The sequence below is a fragment of the Polyodon spathula genome, chromosome 4 (assembly GCF_017654505.1).
Source record: "Polyodon spathula isolate WHYD16114869_AA chromosome 4, ASM1765450v1, whole genome shotgun sequence".
NCBI lineage: Eukaryota > Metazoa > Chordata > Actinopteri > Acipenseriformes > Polyodontidae > Polyodon > Polyodon spathula.
The window spans coordinates 91,177,990-91,184,077 of NC_054537.1; positions in this window are offsets into that span (position 1 = coordinate 91,177,990).

Below are 6,088 nucleotides of genomic sequence, written 5' to 3' on the forward strand. Positions count from 1 at the left end.
TCCTCCTTCACTTTCTCGCTTCCAATCCTGATCCTTGAAATCTCCCGTTTGCGCTGAGGGTTGAGACGGATGGAAGCTTTTATTGTTATTAGCGACTGTCTGGTCCCTTGCACTCCCATGTGCTGCAGGATGCTCCCGATTGTCAGGCTGAAACGAGGCGGCCTCACTCCTGTTACCCATAGCAACCTTCCTGGTAACTCTTAGTAACGATGTTCACTGTAACCAATAGCAACCAGAGACAGACAGAGAATGGGTCATTATTAGCCCACCCCCCGCTATATTGTAGCACACTCTGTCACGTAGTAGAAAGAATAAAACAGGATACAAATTACTGGTGTAACGTCAATTTTTGTTACTTCGTCAAATTTTAATACAGGAGTAGTGTTATTTTCAGGTAAAAAAGTCCTGCCCTTGCTCGCGCATGCCTATACAACACTGAAGTGCCCGTTCAAATCTGGTACGTTACTCTGTTTTCGGTCTTTTACATAATTGAATGTATCATATTTTCCAGTCTTTTACATCGCTGTTAATGTAATTCATGATATTTTTCCGCTAAAAATAATAATAACAAAAATAAAATAAAATAAAATAAATAAAGTCGGGTCTTTTACCTTTTTAAATTGAATGTATCTTATTTTCCAGTCTTTTAAATCGTTGTTAATGTAATCATATTTTTTCCACCATTAAGAAAATAGTATTTGAATATTTATCATATGCAATACATTGGGTCCTGCACATTTTTTTACTTGTGCAACTTTGCGGTGGAATTCTCATTTTGTCTTGTTCATTGTGAATTGTTTTCTTTTTGCAGAAATTGATTGTCTGATTCCAGTTTAAGCTTGCAAAAAATAACGTATAATTAATGGTAAATGTACCTCTGTTTGACAATAGGAAAACACATATCAGATCACAATTGATTGCACCTGTACCAAAATCTGACAATGTACCACTTTCTAATACTGCACCAGTAACAAAATATGACATCAAATTGTGCGACCTTGCCAAACTCTTATACCTGTACCAAACATTCATCTGTAGCTATAAGAGTTTTTTTTTTTTGTATTTATTTTTTTATGGTCAAGTTAAAACAATCCAACAATTCATCTTGGTGGTTATATAGAAAGTAGTTTGAAATAATAATTATTTATTTTTATAACTTATTTTTAAATTCATATCAACATGATCAGAATTCATACCAGCGACAATAATAATAATAATAATAATAATAATAATAATAATAATAATAATAATAATAATAATAATAATAATAATACCTTTGCAAAACTATTTTACAAAGGTGTACTTAAGGGTTACAAAAAATGGTGTCAAAAAATGCCCAGTCAACATATAGTTGCCTTTTTTAATCTTTTTCTTTTTTTATTAAAAAAATATACCTAGCTCTATAATACATATTACCGTTTGTTAACCCCAACTGTCTGTATTTAATATAAAACTAATTATTACATGTGGAGTAAAATGTAACAAAATGCCTACTTTCTCATCCAAAAAAATAAAATAAAATAAAAAATAGCTAGCAGTTTTTGATGAGTGTCCTTGTTTTTAAGGGAAAAGAAATCTGGGCATGTGGAAATAGTCTGGGCATGCACAGTGCAGGGCGGAAATAGTCTGGGCATGCACAGTGCAGGGTGGAAATAGTCTGGGCATGCACAGTGTAGGGGAGAAATAGTCTGGGCATGCACAGTGCAGGGGGGAAATAGTCTGGGCATGCACAGTGCAGGGTGGAAATAGTCTGGGCATGCACAGTGCAGGGAGGAAATAGTCTGGGCATGCACAGTGCAGGGTGAAAATAGTCTGGGCATGCACAGTGCAGAGTGGAAATAGTCTGGGCATGCACAGTGTGCAAAAGTAGTCTGAGCATGCATAGTATGCAAAAGTAGAAACATTTGATAGGGAGCATAAATTGACGTGACTCTGGTAATGGCTTGAAATATTTAGTAGCTAACTAAATTTTAGAGCACGTGTTGTGGCCATTGCACACACATTTCTAGGTTGGTCAAGTTCAAAAACTTTATGGCTGACCAGTCGATTTCATTGGCTGTGTTCTCATTTATACTTGTGAATATACATTTTACTTCTAGCAATGTGATAGGCCATATGTGAGTCTTCTTGGAAACTGCAGCCATATAAACTCGACACAACCCTCAATTCAACTACCAGTATCAGTCATCTTCAAGTATCCTGCTTACTTCAAATGCAAAAAGGCATCAAATGCATTTTTATTTGCAGCAAAGCAATGTGTAAAAGGGCCTAAATAAATAATTATTAGTATGATGTTAACCAAGGCATGTGCCTCAGGTGCCTCCTAGCTGGCTATGACCTTGATATATATATAGATTATCCACATATGTCGAATATATTATTATTATTATTATTATTATTATTATTATTATTATTATTAGTATTTATTATTAGTAGTAGTCGTCGTCATAGTAGTAGTAGTATTTATTTCTTAGCAGACACCCTTATCAGTTGTTACAAAATATCACAGTACAAAGTATTGCATTACAGATAAGATCAGTTATAAAGTACAATAAAATCAGTAGAAAATAAGTTCAATTTCAGATAAGAGCAAAATAAGGAATACAGTAAATAATTACATTTAAGAGCGAGTTTGAGTAAAAGCAGTTAAACTTGTGTGGAGTAGTCGGTGAGGAAGGGACGAATTTTGCAACCTTTGCTGAGGAAGAAGTGACGGATAGGTCAAGGGTGACACAGAGGTTGTTGGTGGATGAGGAGGGAGAGAGGGTGGTGGATTTAAGAGGAATAGAGATAGAGAGATCAGCATGGGGGAGGATGAGGGGGAATAAAACAAGGTCTTATTTGGAGAGGTTGAGTTTTAGATAATGCAAGTGCATCCAGGAGGAGATGGCTGAGAGGCAGGTAGAGATACGGGCGGAAATGTCAGTCAGTGGGGGGAAAGGAGAGGAAGATCTGGGCATAGAAATGATACGAGAAGCCATGGGAGGAAGTGAGGGGGCCCAGGGAGTGGATGTACATAGAAAACAAGAGGGATCCCAGGACTGAGACTTGGGGTACACTTGTCGAAAGAGAGCAAGAGACAGAGGGTGAGCAACACCAGGACACCCGTTACGTGCGATTAGCAAGAGCAGTGCCAGAGAGTCCCAGGTCAGCGAGGGAGGACAGGAGAATAGAATGGCCTCCACTGTTGTCATATATCATGGTGGAAATAACTATTTAAGGCAGACTGATGCCGTTTCAGTTTGAAAGTTGCACAAAGACTTACAGATTAATGTTATATTTATAAGAACATAGTGACATACCAATTCTGAGATGGAGTTCCAATCCTAAAAGGATCATGGTCTTCCTGGTTCAGTTCACTGAGCTGTTTGTTTGCTTTCAAATTCTCTATACTTGTCTGATATCTGCTTGTGTTTAAATAGTTAAATAGTTTTAAAATACATTTTAAAGTAATTCAATGAATTTGACTAGCTGTAGTGGAGTTATGTACTCAAGTTTTACAGAAGAATATATATATATATATATATATATATATATATATATATATATCTATATATATATATCATATATATATATCTATATATTTCGGAAAAAGCTTCTTGTCACTGTGGTTGTGATTTACTGCATGAAAATAAATGGCAATCAAGGTGTTAGACTGATCTCTGTAGCCAATGATTTCCTTTAATGAATAGCAGTCCTGTGTTAGTACATGTCATTAAGGACAGAGCTGCTTAGTGGTCATTACCTTTGACCTTTGTTGCAGGCTGACATTAAATCAGAAATGTACAGCTGTGGCCAAAGTTTTGCATCACCCTATAGAATGAACTCATTTTGCTTCGTAAAGTTGAATGAAACCTGCTGAATAATGTTACCTTGTTAACATATTGAATTATATACCGCTTTGTAGTTTTCCATATACTTAACAAAAAACTGACAAAAATTGTAAAATGTGACATTTCAAAATCTAACTTGAAATACTGCTACTATTATGGCTTCTGGTAGACTTACTGTATCATTTGTAGTTTCTTTGATTACATTATGTTAAATAAAAGATCTAAATTATGTTCATATAGTTTTTCTAAATTATTTTTATTCTAGGTGATGCAGAATGTTTGGTCATAGCTGTACATCCAAATAATAGCTTTTTATTACAGTGATGACAGGTATGTGTGTTATCCATGACACAAAAACAGATATCGTTGAGCTATCCACTGTATAGTTTTTGGTCAAGGATAAAGTTGGATATTTATGAGAATAAGATATATAAGAGCAATACTTTTAAGCAATACTTTAAATTTTCATTCTGGAGAAAAAGGTAATTCAAAGGGTTTTCTTTTTCTTTTTTATATAAATAAAGTGGAGTTTAGTAAATATGACCATATAGTTTTTTTTTTTTTTTTTTTTTGTTTTTTTTTTTAAGAACAATCACAACTACAGCAAACATTTAGGGTAACTTATTTTATATTTTCAATAAAAAGCATATTTACTGTTAGAAAACATAATATTCAATAATAACATAACCAATGAAAGATTATATATTTTTTTTCCCTTGCATATTACTAGATAATAATTACTGCATCACAGTCAATAGTTTTACATTTAAATGCGAGAGACCCTTTACATAATTCAGCTTTATTTTAAAGTAATTGTGTAAAGCACACATTTGATACATATAAGAAGTGCTTTGAACAAAACAACAAAAAGCTGTAATGTCATGAAGCAATGCAAGATGTAATCTAAACTGAGAAACAGAGAAACCATTGAGAATGATTTATATAATTAATTGACCAGTCTTAAGTAGTTATCGTGATGTAAGGAATTTAGAACTCATTAATTTGGGCCCTGACAGATCTCATATTAGGGCTGGCAAATATGGATTGGCCCCCTTATTCATTGTAACAGCTAGAATTTACATGACAGTAAGAGTTAGTGAAAAAGACTTATTGCTAAAGTCAAACTGCCTATTTTGTAATCAACTGTACTGCTTTGTAATAAAGGGTAATGAAAAAAGGGAAAAAAATAACAGCACAGTGTAATTGGGAGGTGATTTTTCTTGAGTTCCTGCTGAGCGAACACACTGAGCAGCTGCCTACTGCATTAATACAAACACGTCTTTCTTCCCACATATGTTTTGAATTGCATGCATTTTAATGCACCACTTGTTATATTAAATAATTAGAACACAAACTTTACTTGCTCTATATCACCTCTATTGTTCAGTCAAACAGATCACTTTTAATAGACTCTTATGATGCGTGCATTTTTGCAGGAAGATATTTATGAAGACAGGTGAGGCAATGCATTACACATAGATAGACTGGGATAACACCGGTTTCCTCATTGTTAAGTTTGATATTAGGAGGGCAGTGGATGTAAATATGCTTGAACTTGCGCTTTTAATGTTTATGGCCAAGTGGCCAGTCTGAGTGTGAATGTAACATTTCATTTGGGCTATAGTGGCACATCAGTGTCGCACCATGAAAACACAAAGTTGGTTAAAGCAAGCGGTTTGTGACAGCTATTGATAACAGGAAGATGACCCTCCTCGGGGGTGGGGGGGCGGGGGGGGGGGGGGGGGGGGGGGGGGGAGTGGAATGTAACTGTAGCCAAAAAATGGATGTTAATCTATGTTTAGATTCATTTGAAAATAATCCACTTCATTTGTAGACTTCTGAAATGAAAAGAAATTGACCACAAAAATAAATAAATAAAAGAAAATAACATTCCACTGAACGACATCCAGTATCACATATTAAGCCTGCATAGTGAAAGCATGCTAACACATACAGTATAGAAGTAGTTTAAAGCATGGTCAAAGGAATAGTTACACACAGAACATGCATGTATAGATGACTTAAAAACATATGTGCAAATTAACAACGCTGATACCAAATTTTCATAAACTTTCTTTAACAAACAGCAGAGAATGAACTAATTCTGCATCTGTTAAAATAAAGTCTACCAGTAGAGGGCAGGTGTTGCATTTTAACTGGTGAAGTGAACGGTTGTTTGGATACTGTTTCTCATGCTGTTGGAAGCTTTACCAGAAAAAAAAAAAAAAATTAGTTCAGAAATATAGATAAATAAC